We start from the raw sequence: 15,393 nt of genomic DNA, 5'->3' as shown, positions 1-15,393 counted from the left end.
GCCCAACCTCTTTGAAATCATTTAAATTAGCATTCATTAGAATTCTTCCTAATCTGCCTTCTGTCTGCCTTCCTGGCATTCTCTCTCAAATTTTACTTGGAGGCTGGGAGAAAGCTCCGATCTTAAGAGTCCTTATCATGCAGACCTGAGGATATGATTTAAAAATCCCCAGCACCCTCGTAAAAGCCAAGCAGGACTACACATGCCAGTGGCCCCAAGAATGAAGGGTAGAGATAGGTGAATCCTGGGAGCTCATCAACTAGCCAGCCTAGCAAAACAGTGCGCTTCTGGAGCAGTGAGACCCTGCCTTAAGGGAAAAGGGTGGAAAGCGATAGAGGCACACCCAACTCCTCCGACTTCCATACCCATGCACGTGGCCATGCTTAGCCACACGCCCTGGTACATGCAACCCATAATACTAAAAAAACTTTTTTTTTTTTTTGTTTGTTGGCTTGTTTGTTTAAGACAGTTTCTCTGTGTAGTCCTGGTAATCCTGGAACTCGCTCTGTGGGCAAGGCTGACCTTGAACTCCGAGATTCACCTCCGCCTCCCACTGCCAGGACTAAAGGCAGGCGCCACCACAGCCTGACAAAGCCCCATATTTTTTAATGATGTATTAACTGGAGTTTGTTATCGAAGATAAAGAATTAAATATTATCTGACTAGCAAAATGATTATTCAGCTCTTCAGTCTTTTCTAATTGTATCCAAGTCAATATTACCAACAAAAGACCACATAGATTACATATATTAACCACCCCACTTCCCCTCCCCCTCCCTTCCAGACTTCTGTTAACCTCAACAGTCTCCAAAATGGGGCAAGATGGAAGTGTTATGAATTTCATACTCTCTTGCAGTATTTGTAAGTAAAATGCTTCTACCTCCTCACATGTTTAAGATACATTTCTATCAAATTCTCTGTGCTGCAGAGTCAACCTTTTTGGCTTGTGGGAAATGTTCTGCCCTTCATATATTCATATATCCAAACCCCTCTCCTAATTCCTCCCATAAACGAACTCTCCACCTCCCCATTCCTTCGCTCTCAACCTTGAAGCACCCTTTGTCCCTCTCTCTGTCTCTCTATCTCTCATGTTTCGGTCTGTGTGTGAGTTGGTTGTGGGGGGGGGGTGTCTCTCCCTAACCAGTCATAGTGAGTTTGTCTTATCATTACAGGAAACTGGCTTCTCTTCTCCTAGAACCTATCATGCCCACAGCTCTTCAGACTATGCTAAGGGAGGGATTTCCTGCCCACCTTCCCTCGCCTATGCTAGGATTTCATCCACTTTGAGCATGTGTAGGCCTTGTGCAGGTTGTCACAATTGCCATGAGTTCATATGCTCAGCTGTCCTGTTGTGTCTAGAAAACACTGATTCCTCAAAGTCACCCACTGCCTTCTTGAAGTTCCTGAGCCTTGTGGGAAGGGGTGTGGCATGAAACTCCCATTTAGGGCTGAGCACTTTACAATGTCTTTGTTGTGCAACAGTTACATCCAAGACTGGAACATTCTGCCCTATAGCCAGCCTCTTTAAACTGGAAGGTAAATAGTAAATAGCTCCAGAGAGTCCCTGAAACTGACCAAATTCACTATGCCCCTCCCTGCTAGAGGAAGCAGCAAGAGCTGGGCATCCCTCTCGGGCGATTCTTAAGACCAGACCAGGTGCCAGGAAGAAGCAAGAACCAATGGAGCTGCCCAGAAAGGGTTTAGACCAACTGAGGCACCTGGAAAGACACCCTCCAACCTGTTGAGTTGCCTGTAGGCTGTGTAGTGGGCTTCAGGTCCCCAGCATCGTGAGCTGTCACCCATGCTGGGGTGAGCTTTGGTAATGCAGCTGTCTTTTCTGCTTCCTTTACCCTTCACCCACATTCATGTAAGGAACCCCAATAAAACTCATTGGTTCACCAAGTTGAACTTAGGTGGTATCCTGACTTTGGTCTGCTAGGGGAATCCCTGTCTGGGACATGTATGTTGCATGTCCCCAGGATAAGCTCTGTCACACAACAGTCTTGTTGTTTGTTTGTTTGTTTTGTTTTGTTTTTCAAGACAGGGTTTCTCTGTGTAGCCCTGGCTGTCCTGGAACACACTCTGTAGACCAGGCTGGCCTTGAAATCAGAAATCTGCCTGCCTCTGCTTCCCAAGTGCTGGGATTAAAGGCATGTGCCACCACTGCCCAGCTCACCCAACAGTCTTATTCTCTGCACAGTGACCAGTTGAGAATTTCTGTTACTTACCATCTACTGAAAAAGAAACATCTCTGATGAGGGCTGAGAGATATCACCAAGAACTAAATTATAAAATGTATTACTAGAAAGATTACTGAAAGTGGATGGTCAGGATTAAAAAGATGCAAAATCTAAAAGGATTTTTTTTGTTTTATAATGAGTTATAAAAACATGAGGAAACTGAAGGTAAAATAAAAAGGCTTGAGTATGCCAACAACTAGTTCATATAGTAATACAATAGGCTACAATATACTATACTATATCATAATAACATATAACTAAGATGGTGTATTCTTCTTGTAGTGCAATGATTTGGTAAAAAGCATAATATTTTTGTTTTAGAAAAAGTGTATTTAATCTATGCTATGGCTGAGTGGCTTGGTGTTCTTGTGGAAACCTTAATAGAGGGAGTGGCTGTTTGGTTTGGGTTTTCCATGACTATTTTCCTACTTGTGGGATCCTTGTCCTCCTGCTGTATTGCTTTGTCCAGTCTAGATGCGATGATGGATGCCCAGTCTTATTGCAGCTTATTATCCAGTGTTTGGTTGCTGTCCCTGGGAGGCCTGCTCTTCTCTGAGGAGAGAAGAAAGGGGGTGGATTTGGAGGAGAGGAGAGGAATGTGGGGTGAGGGGAGGGAGGGGAAACTTCCGTTAGGATGTAATACATGAATGAAGAAAAAAATAGGTGTCAGAGAGCAAATGTTAAGCTGTCTCCAAACTCATATAGCAAAGCCCTAATTCCCTGTTGTGGATGTACATCCATGTGTCACATAACATAAGGTACCTACAGTGACATAAACAGTAGCGAGCCTAGGTGTACACTAGGTTATTATCTGTAGATTTGTGTGATTTGCATAACACACTATGACGTTTGTACACACTAACAAACCCATCTACTGACACATTTCTAGCCTGGTGGTTATGAGCACGAACTGAACTTGCAGAGGACCAGTTCAGTTCCCAGGGTCTGCATCTGGTGGCGCACAACAGGGGACCAACCCTTTTTTTTTTTTTAAATCTCCATTGGCACTGCAATCACACACACACACACACACACACACACACACACACACCACATCTATTAAGCCCCACTTAAAGCATTCCACTGCTTTCCAGAGTTCCCAAATCCACATTCCTCCAAACAAAAGCATGGTCAGTCAGACCTACCACAGCAATACAGCAATACCCCAGTCCCTGGTACCAACTCTGTCTTAATTTGGACAGACACCATGACCAAGGCAACTCTTATAAAGGACAACATTAAATTGGGGCTGGCTTACAGGTTCACTTTCAGTCCATTATCATCATGGCAGGAATCACAGCAGCATCCAGGCTGGCATGGTGCTGGAGGAGCTGAGAGTTCTACATCTTCATCAAAAGGGAAACCAGGAGCAGAATGTCCTCAGGCAGTTAGAAGGGTCTCAAAGCCCACCCCCACAGAGACACACTTTCTCCAACAAGACCACACCTACTCCTGCAAGACCACACCTCCCAATAGTGCCATCCCCTGTGCCAAGAATATTCAAACCACCAGTTATTTTAAACTTTTAGTTTGTATTTGTGTGTGTGTGTGTGTATTTGCCATGCACATGTACATGCCTTACAGAATACATGAGAAGGTCAGAGGACAATCTCCAGAGTCAGCCATTACCTTCCTCTTTTGTTGTGATGTCCAGTCAGTTGTGATTTCCCTGTAGCATACACAAGCCTAGCTGGCCATGGGCTCCAGAAGCTTCTGAGAGGTTCTCCTGTCTCTGCCTCCCACCCTGCTGTGGGAGTGGATTGCAGGTTCTGGTCTCACATAGGTGCTGGGGGTCTAACTGAAGTCTTCACACTTGCATAGTAAATGCTTCATCCACAGCATCATCCTCTCCTTTGTGAAAATTCTTAAACTGCACCTTGAGATTTCATTTCCAAGTTCTGTCTGGCTTCCACTCCTGTATAGTACAGCATAAATCTAGAAAAGCAGTGCAGTGTTTTGTGTTGGGATTTTGGTTAAGCTTAGAGAAGTGATATCTTTATATAATTGGTTAATTAAGATGTAAGTACAAATCTTCATATCACATCTTGTAAAACACATATTAAAACCAAGGAAAGAAGCTGGGTGGCCATGGTAGATCCTTTAGTTCTGGTGTTTGGAAGGCAGAGGCTGGTAGATCTCTGTGAGTTCGAGGCTAACCCGGTCTATAGAATGAATTCCAGGACAGCTACACAGAGAAACCCTGTCTGAAAGAACAAACAGAGAGGAAGGAAGGAAGGAAGGAAGGAAGGAAGGAAGGAAGGAAAAGAGCGTACACAGTTAACTTTTGTTTTGTTTTGTTTCAAGACAGGGTTTGTCTGTGTAGCCCTGGCTGTCCTGGAATTCACTCTGTAGACCAGGCTGACCTCCAACTCAGAAATCTGCCTGCCTCTGCCTCCCAAGTGCTGGGATTAAAGGTGTGCAACACTACCAGCCAGACATAGTTAACTTTTAAGCTATGTTTAATACATGTTCAATCTTCCTGGCTTGTGCATATATATTTTAAAGTTGGGCCTGACTGGGGATTGAAGAGCTTTAGTTCTCATTGGGATTTTCTGGTATCAAACACAAGACACTGTGTAGTGAAGGGGAGTGGATGGGACGGTTCTATTAGCAATAGATTATTAATAAATAGTAATGGCAACTAGCCATCTGTGGAAGACATTGTTTCTGAGAGTGATTTGAACTGTGTAGACCTGGCCCAAGAAGTTTCAGTGGAGAGGAATTTTTTAGTATGTGACCTAGAGATGTTTTATGGTATTTCGGTGAAGAACGTGGCTGTTTTTGCCCTTGTCTGAAGGATCCACCTGAGGCTGAGGTAAAGAGATTTGTATTAGCTGCACTGACAAAGGGAGTCTCAAAAAAACCCAGCAGAGACTTTGTTCTCTCAGTCTCCTGAAGAGCGTTCTGATCAAGCATAGCAAACTTAAAAAGAAAAAAGACAAAATGTACGGTTAAAGGGGTACCAAGAAGTAGAAAGGAGCTAACTCTTATGTTCAAGGAGATAAACAGATTAAGGGAGTGGTGACCTCAAGACAGATCCCACCCTACTAGGTTTATTCTTTAGAAAAGCAAGCAGATCTTGAATTCAAGGCCAGCCTGGGACAGAGAAGTTCTGAGTGAAAAGAAGCTTAGGTCCAGGTGTGGTGGTACATGCCTTTAATTCCAGCAGTCAGGAGAGACTGAGCCATGCAGATCTCTGAGTTCAAGGTCAATCTATAGAGCAAGTTCCAGAACAGCCAGGTTTAGGCAGTGAGGGAGTTGAAAAACAGAAAGCTGGTGATGATGTCATAGAACAAAGGGGGCATGTTTTAGCTCCAACAAACTGCTAAACTCTGCAATTTTGGCCATGTGGCTCTGGCTTTAGAGACAAGAATAGAAAGGACTACTGGGGCAATTAATGCTGGTTAGCTGGAGCTAAGAAATTAGTGATTTCACTGAGGTGAAATCTTCTGGGAAGTGTTTTCTGAGATCATAAAGAAGCCGCAATCCAGAGATAGCCAAGGTTGTACCTTGTGTTGCAGCTGGACTTGGTAATGTGTAAAACTTGCACAGGTGGTACTGGTTTTGAAGGCATGAAATGGTTATGGAGAACAGCTGAGGCTTGGCATTGTGAGAGGTCAGGGAAGGCTATAGGTGAAGATGTACTCTAAGTTGCAGTTGATGTCCCAGGACTGAAGGGGTCATGCAAAGAAGCTAAGGCTTGGCACTATGAAGAGAGCCTATGAGAGGCTGTTGGTGAAGCCTACTTGCAGCAGAAGACTCCAGCAAATTAGAGACACCAGTACCATGGGATGATCACCAAGAATAGCAACCAGACCCTAGAATGATACAGTAGGCAAAGCTGAAGATGTGACCCAAGCGCTTTGGAGGAGCTCAGAAGATCATGTGTAGATCCCCTATACCTGAACAAGAAATTATAACATTAAAGTTGCCTTGGTGACCCCAAGATGTTCGAGATGCCAGAACTATGGGACACCTGCTGAAGAAAGCTGACCCAGCCCAGGAGAAAGAAGTTTATTGCAGTCAATAAGGATGAAAGAAGGTGGAGATCTGAAGAGCACTTTGACATCAGGCATGGATTTTGGAGTTTGCCCAGCTGGTTTCCTGACTTGCTTTGGTCCAGTATTCCCTACAATGACATTTTGGAATGATAATGTATATTCTGCATGTATTGGAAGTATATGATCTGCTTTTTGATTTTGATTTCTTAGGGAATTATAGTTAATAGATTGCATGAATCTCAAAAGAGACTTTGAACTTTGGACTTTTAACAGTGTTGAGACTGTTATAGGCAATGGGACCTTTTGAAGTTGAACTAAATGTATTTTGCATTATTATATGGCTAGGTATGGTCCCCATAGACTCATGTTTGAACAAGCCTATGGGCGTAAGGGAGTGAAATGTAATGGTTTGGCCTAGGGAGTGGCACTATTAGGAGATGTGGTCTTGTTGGAATGGGTGTGGCCTTGTTGGAGGAATTGTGCCACTGTGGGGGTGGGCTTTGAGACCCTTCTAGCTGCCTGAGGACACTCTGCTCCTGGCTTCCCTTTTGAAGAAGATGTAGAACTCTCAGCTCCTCCAGCACCATGCCAGCCTGGATGCTGCTGTGTGTGATTCCTGCCATGATGATAATGGACTGAAAGTGAACCTGTAAGCCAGCCCCAATTCAATGTTGCCCTTTATAAGAGTTGCCTTGGTCATGGTGTCTGTCCACAATAAAACCCAAACTGAGATGATAACACTAAAAAACAATTTTAGAACTAGTTGAGCATGGTAGCTCATATAATCCCAGCACCTGATATGCCGAGGCAGGAGGATTGCAACTCAAAGGCCAGCCTGGGCTACACTTAGCAAGTTCTAGGCTCGACTATGCCACCTGCAAAATGTTATCTAAAGATAGAGAGGGGTAGAAACAGAAAGGGGAGGGAGGGAAGGGGAAAGAAAGAAAACTGAAGAAGAAAGACAGACAAAAGCACAAAGGAATTGAACCCTCACATCTCAGGGAACTGGGCCTGTGTGGGTGAAGCAGAAAGTGGGGCCTTTCTTTATGAAGGGTTACTACTCACCCTCCCTGAGGGAGCGCAGAACAGCTGGAGAAATTAGCGTGAAGAAAGAGGCCAGTGGCTCGCTCTCACCCACACCAGGGTTAGCATTGGATGGAGAAGGGGGACCTTCAGGTGGTGCTTGGCTTCTCACTGTGAGAATGTCTTGAGAATAGAACTGGTGCTTAAAGAAACACTAGGTTGTTTGTTTTGTTTTGTTTTGGTACCACATGGCCTATAAATTCCAGCCAACTCCTTCACCTGGCATCCAACTATTCAACCACCCAGTTCTTAGGAGGAGCTGCCTGCACTGGGCTTTTGGGGAGACCACACATGTACCCTCTCTCTTGTTGTTTTGCTAAGGTCACTTTTTAAAGTTTAACTCCCTTTCAAATTATTATTGTGAAATATTTCTGCAATATCAGACGACATATGCTTTTTTTTCTTTCATTTAATTTAAACAAATAGCTGAATGCAAATACAACATTTCATTTTGTAAGCACATATTCACTTGCACATTAAATGCACAGTACTTTCTTACCAACTCCTTTGCAAGATGGGTGTTATTTTCTCCATGTTATGGATAAATAAAATTAGAGAAATTAATTCTCTAATTCAGCTTGTAAATTAAAGAGCTAAGTTGTGTACCAGGAATAGGTTACCTCTTTTTAATGCCAATGGGTCCAATAGATACCCGTCACTAAACCTGACAGGCTATTAGAAATGCTATAGGTTATCCTCCAGAACTAGACAATATGACATACTTATGTCATAGAACATAAAGAAATACAGCTAGTACTCAACTGGAAGCTTTACCTCTTTGGCTAACATGCATAGTGTTGTAAAGTATTATGTACACCACTGGAAGAGAAAAGCAGTCAGCAATCTCCCCTAGCTTTGAATCCCATGAGCTGAAGCAATGACCTATCTGGGGCTGGAGAGATAGCTCAGAGGTTAAGAGCATCGACTGCTCTTCTAGACGTCCTGAGTTCAATTCCCAGCAACCACATGGTGGCTCACAACCATCTGTAATGGGGTCTGATGCCCTCTTCTGGTGTGTCTGAAGAGAGCAATGGTTTGCTCATATATATAAAATAAATAAATAAATCTTAAAAAAACAACAATGACCTATTTGATAAGGTATAACCTTAGTACAATAATGGCATAAATGTTATGATAGTAACTAACTTAGGGTTCCATTTCTGTGAAGAGCCACCATGACCAAGGCAAGTCTTACAAGGAAAATATTTAATTGGGACTGGCTTACAGTTTCAAAGGTTTAGTCCATTATCATAGTGAGAAACATGGCAGTGCCTAGGCAGACATGGTGCTGGAGAAGGAGCTGAGAGTTCTACATCTTGATACAAAAGCAGCAAGAAGGAGACTGGAGGGGCTGGTGAGATGGCTCAGTGGGTAAGAGCACCCGACTGCTCTTCTGAAGGTCCGGAGTTCAAATCCCAGCAACCACATGGTGGCTCACAACCATCCATAACAAGATCTGACTCCCTCTTCTGGTGTGTCTGAAGACAGCTACAGTGTACTTACATATAATAATAAATAAATCTTAAAAAAAAAAAAAGAAGGAGACTGGATATGTTTCACACTGGCATAGCTTGAGCAGTTTGAGACCTCCACCTTGACAAACTTCCTCTAACAAGGCCACACCTCCTGATAGTGTTCTCCCTACAGGTCAAACATTCACACCCATGATTCTATGGGGGGGGGGGACACCTATTCAAACTGCCACAGTTACCAACCGCTTTTTGATTGGATTTAAGGCCTGCTCCATGAGATGGAACCTACATCTGGTGATGCCAATGAGGCCAAGAACAAGGAGAACTTTTAATTGGAGCTTGCTTCCAGTTCCAGAGTTGGGTCCATTCTTGTCCTGGTGCTGGAAGAGGAGCTGAGACTTCTACACCTTGATCCACAGGCAGCAGAAGAGAGACTGCCACACTGGGTATAGCTTGAGCTTTTGAGAACTCAAAGCCTAGTAACACATCTTCTTCAACAAAGCAACACCTACTAGTACTGCCACTCCCTATGGGCCTATGGGGGGCATTTTTAATAAAACCACAACAGTGACTGTGAAGAAACATTGCTTTCCAGACATAATTAAGCAGATTCACACATGAACTTACAGAGACTAGGACAGCATACACAGGCCTTTTGAAACTCAAGGTAGGCAAAGATCCCTACATTAAATAAGGCATGAAGTCCCACCTCTACCCAAGGAACTATTGGAATTTGATTGCTAATGGGTGGGGAAAGGTTAGTTTCCTGCAATAGAGTGACACTCCACATATCAGCCACATGTGAAGGCAGGCTACCCAGGGGTAGTTATCCAGCAAAACCTAGACTCTGTTTGGCTTGTTTGTTTGTTTGTTTGTTTGTTGCTTTACTTTGTTTTTAATTTGGGTTAGAAGGGAGGTTGTGGATGATCTGGGAAGAGTTTGGAGATGGGACAAGCAAAATTGACTGTTTGAAACTCTCAAAGAATAACTCAAACTATTACTATTTTTAAAAAGGCAAACAAGGGCTGGCAAGATGGCTCAGCGGGTAAGGGGTAAGAGCACTAACTGCTCTTCTGAAGGTCCTGAGTTCAAATCCCAGCAACCACATGGTGGCTCACAACCACCCATAATGAAATCTGATGTCCTCTTCTGGTGCATTTGAAGACAGCTACAGTGTACTTATTTATAATAATAAATATACGTACATAAAATAAATAAATAAAATCTCTTTTAAAAAAAAAAAAAGGCAAACAAGCTGAGTAACCCATGAAGAGCAAGGCAGAGCTGTTGTTGCCTCTGTTCCTGCTTGAGATCCTGCCCCGATTTCCCTCATAGTCATGATGTAGAAGCCAAATAAACCATTTCCTCTCCAGTAGCCTTTGGTCAGTGCTTTCATCCCAGCAACAGAGAAGCAAACTAGGACAAGGCTATGGAATATAACTGCGTCACTGGGCTTCATACTGAGAAGAGATGAGCCTTGGTCTCACAAGATAAGCCCGTTCTCTGGAGAGCGGTATCTTCTGGAAGGAAGCCAACCTTTGTGCTTTGATTTTTGTGATGGTAGACTTGAGATACCAACTTTCCTAACTAAGGGCTACCACATAATTGAAGAGCATGATTTCTGAGTATGGCTGTAACAGTGTGTGCTTATAAGTGCACGCGCACGAGTGTGTGTGTGTGTGTGTGTGTGTGTGTGTGTGTGTGTGTGTGTGTGTTGTGTATGTGTGTATGCTGAAGCACACAATTATTTCTTCATGGATATGTGGAGGCATTGTGGAAGTTCAGTGTCTTTCTCTATTACTCTTTGGAAACAGAACTGGAAACAGCATCTCTCATTAAACCTGGACCTCCTTGACTGGCTAGATTGGTTGGGCCAGCTAAGACTTCAGGGTCCTCCTGTCTCCACCTTGCAGCCTGGGATTACTATGGAGGCTTCTATGACCAACTTCTCTAACTGTAAGTGCTTGGTGCTCATGCATGTGTAGAAAATGCTTTACCCACCATCTCCTGAGCCCCAAGAGTGTTCTGTTTTATTCATTTGTATGTTTGTCTTGTCACCAGATCTTACTATGTAGCCCCAGCTGGCCTAGAATTTATTCGCTATGTAGACTAAACTGGCCTTGAGCTCACAGAGCTCTGCCTGCCTCTGCCTCCCAAGTGCTGAGACTAAAAGCATATGCTGCCACACCTTGCCCCATGAGTGTTTTTGAAAGACATTGCTAACCCTGGCTCAGGAAATGGGGACATGGGGTCCAGCCTGCTTACTTGAGATTTAAATGCATTTGAGAAATGCAAGAGCAAGTCAATTAGTTAAGGCCAAAACCTTCAGGCACATGCCCCGAGACACAGAACAGAAGGTTAAATAGAAACACAATCCACGGCTTTCTGACTTTTCTTTGTGTGCTGACATCACACAAATTGGCCAATAGTTTCTAAGTAAGCGAGCCATAGAAGAGAAGTCACTGATGAGAAAACAATTAACATTATCAAAGGGAGGCCGGCACTGTGGGTAAACACCATGACTTATGATCCCCACGCTCACTGGTGTTTCTCTCCCACTTTGCAGCTGTGGAATAAAAGGACTTGAAGAAACCTGAGTCTGCCGGGCAGTGGTGACACATGCCTTTAATCCCAGCACTTGGGAGGCAGAGGCAGGCGGATTTCTGAGTTCGAGACCAGCCTGGTTTACAGAGTGAGCTCCAGGATAGCCAGGACTATACAGAGAAACCCTGTCTCAAAAAAAAAAAAAAAAAGAAAAGAAAAGAAAAGAAACAAGAAACCTGAATCTTCCTGTAAAGGGTTAATTGCCAAGTCTTGCTGTCATCCATGCCACTTTCAGGTTAGAATTCCAAGATGGCATTCTGTCCCCAGGTCACCCCCATCTGGACTCACAGCTTGTCTCCCCAGCAACTGGATGGAAGAAAATGAAAAGGATTATATTCTCTTGAAAAATAGAAGAGATAATAGGTAGATAAAGATAGATAGATAGATAGATAGATAGATAGATAGATAGATAGATAGATAGATAAAGTGACTTACTATAGAAATAGATTTATGCTCTGGAATAGGCCAAAGTGTCTTAAACTTTGACATTTGGATGATGGTGGAATCCCAGTAGAGCTACGAATGTGAACTGCTCCACATAAGGACCAGGCATACCAGCATCTGAGGGCAGAAGAAACAGACATCCCAGCTTAAGAAAACAGCAGTTCCTGCTTCCTCTGCCTTCTGGTAAGTGTGACCACCTTTCCTCAGTTTGCTGATTCAGGCGCTGAGCTCTCCCCAAAGCGTCTTCTCCAACACACCAGAAGTAATGTTCTCTAGCTTCCTGCTAGGGCAGTCAAGTTACCATATGGAATTAACCATCACAAATTCAAAAGTGACGCAGTCGCGTTTCCCTTTCCCTTTTTGAGAGTGCGACTCTGAGCACCCAGCTATCTACAGTCCCTTCCTGTAGTACAACCAATTTAAGCTTATCCCTGACTAGCTTACAAATGAGAGTCAGACTATGGTTATTTCATTTGGCTTTAACAATTACTGGAAGGTCACCTCTAATCTACTCTTCTAACTGCTGACCTGGCTACCTCCCTAGCAGTGTACCCCAGATACTTGCTGTTTCTCCTGGCCACATGCTCATGGTCCATCTACTCATGGCAGCTTCCTCTTCCTCTTCTTCCTTCCTCCTTCTTTCCTCCTTCTCCTCTTTTCCTTCCTTCCTTCTCCCCCTGGTCTCTCCCTCTCCAACCACATCACTCCTAACCCACCTACCTCTAATCCCTCCAGTAATTGGCTGTAGTCAATTTTATTTAACCATCAGTTTTAAACCAAGGAACAAGGATTGTACAACAAACACTCATAAGCATGAGAACTCAGCCATAGGCCTAGACCTTTGCGTATAGAATTTAGCATTACGGTACATAGCAATAGGCTAAAGCTCAATGCCTTCCTGGTGGACACAGTCCAGGGCTAGCTCTGTTAGTGTCATACGTGATGCCTTGCACAGGAAACCTGAAGAACTCCGTCAAAAGGAAGCATGGTAGATGAATGTGGGACAGTTCAGAGCCTGGGAGCCCAGGAGCATCTGGGAGCCAGCTAGAGGCCCAAGTGAGGGAGGTGATGCAGGTCCTGGAATAATGGATAGGAAGTTCGGTGTTTTCTTCTGGGATGTAGAAATTCTTCCAAGAGCAGCCAGAGAGGGAACCATGATCAACAATAACAAATGTTGACAAAGATGTGGAAAGATTGGAGCTCTTCCATGTGCTAGTGGGAATGTGAAACGGTGTGGATTGTGTTAGAAAATAGTCCGTCGGTTCTTTCAGAGGCTGAAGGTAGAGTTAGCCTACAACCCAGCATTTCACTGCTGTGCCGAATCAAAGTCTATCACTATAGACAAACGTGTATACAATGCCATACAGCATTAGTCATAGTCATCAGACATGAAAACAGGGATGCCAACCAGCTGAACTGAGGGACAAACAATGGGACGTCCACAGAAATGACTGCTTGAATTAGCGTTCAGGAAGAGTGAAGTGCTAATTCATGCTACCACATTGATGGCTCCTGCAGCCCTCACGCTACATGAAAGAAGCCAATCATAAAGGACCACTGGTTATAGGATCCGACACATCTGGATGATCCAGAAGTACATCTATCAAGACAGAAGACAGACCATAGATCGATGGTTTCCACGGGCCCAGGTGAAGAAGGTGACATAGATGCAGGAATGGTGGATAGTGAGAGCAGTAAGTTTCCTTTGGGGATGAAGAAAATACTGTGAATATAATCTATAAGTAGTTTATTTTTATATGCTAGCTAGCTCATACAAAAGACAATCCTGGTGTTTTGTTTACAGGCTGTAAGCCTAGATTGGGCAGGTTTTGAACTGTTCTAACTTACATCCTTTTCGAAGTTTCTCACGGCCACAGGCTCAAGGTCCATCTCCTCTCAGGGCAGCTATCTCCTCGCTTCATCTCCTCTCTTCTCCTTCTCTGCTCTCTCCTGAGACCCCCTCAATGGATTCTCAGGTCCTGCCCAATCACAGGCTTTAGACTTTTATTGACCAATTAAGCTGCGGAGCAAGGCTTGCACGGCAAAAGCTGGTGTACGTGAGAATCCACTCCTCTCGGGGCAACCGGATCTTGAAGTACAGAATTCAGTATTTGAAAGGATAGCAGCACCAGACCAAACCCAACATTATGTTCCAGAGCTGATCAGTGTGATCATCCCACAGTGTTGCCACTGTATTAAAAACTGTAGGGTTGTGCTTGAAATACACACGATTACAACTGCTTAAGTTGGGGAGGATTTATCCGGGCTCAGGACTCCAGAGGTTGCAGTACATGTTCACTCAGCTGTGAGGCAGGATATTACAGAGGCAGAAAAGTATGGCAGGGGAACTCTTATATTTTTTAAGACCTATTTTAAGTGTGTGTGTATGTGTGTGTGTACGTATACATGTGAATGCAAGCACACATGGAGGCCAGCAGTGGTGGGTCTCCCTGGATCTAGAGTTACAGGCAGTGGTGAGGTGTATCATTTAATTGCTAGGACTTGAACTCAGGTCCTCTGTAAGAGCGATATACACACTTAACCACTGAGGCAGCCCTACAGAGAAGGTCTTTCATGATGGAGAGGAAACAGCAAATCAGAACTCCTATACTCCATTGGCTTTCTTCCGGCTTTTATCTGTCTTGGCCCCGTCAAGCTGACAATGAAAATGGATGATCGTAACGGTGAAACTGAGAAAGGCTTCATCTCAGGCGAGTGGGGTTATCTCACAGCCAGCTTTATCTGAGGTCTTCCTGGTAGATTCTAACGACCTACCTCGGGACGCGCACACCCATCTTCTTTCCATCTCTCTTCCACTGTGGAATGAGGTCTCCATCCCTCCTAAGTTATACTCACTGGGGTTTCCTCTAATAATAGCGAAGAATAACGTGGTATAACTGCCTTGACATTTGCTTCTTAGCAGACCAATGCTCACCTATAATGCTATAGCATATATATGGTATACATGGTATGTATGTGATATGTGTGTGTGTGTATATCATAGCCTAATAAAAATTCTATAAAGCTTTCTTGAAGATTGAGGAATATGTAGGAAGGGAACTTGTGGAATGGGTGAGTGGAGGAAGGGGAGATGCCCTGGGGTGGAATTAGGTGTGATTTCACATCTAGGAGACATAGAATGATATCTGTTGCTTTCTTTCTCTGATTATTAAAGTTATTAACTTTTCTTCAATACTTGTTTGCTTGTATCTGTTCTTTTCCTGTCAGTTTCTTGTTATATACAATGTCCTTTTTTGTTGGTTTTTTGTTTGTTTGTTTGGTAGGTAGGTGTTTTGTTTTTGTTTTTGTTTTTGTTTTTGTTTTGTTTTGTTGAGACAGGCAGGGTCTCCACTGTAGTCCTGGCTGTCCTGGAATTCATAATGTAGACCAGGCTGGCCTTGAAATCACAGAGAGCCTCCTGCCTCTGCCTCCTGAGTGCTGGGATTAAAGGCGTGCACCACCAGGGCTGGCCTTTACTTTTTCTATTTTTCTATTTAAATTATGAAAGAACCTATGTTTTAAAACTCCTTGAAGATTCTAAAAGTTGAA

The sequence above is a fragment of the Mus musculus genome, chromosome 13, assembly GCF_000001635.26.
Source record: "Mus musculus strain C57BL/6J chromosome 13, GRCm38.p6 C57BL/6J".
In the NCBI taxonomy this organism is placed as follows: Eukaryota; Metazoa; Chordata; class Mammalia; order Rodentia; family Muridae; genus Mus; species Mus musculus.
Note: the sequence above shows the minus strand (reverse complement) of the source record.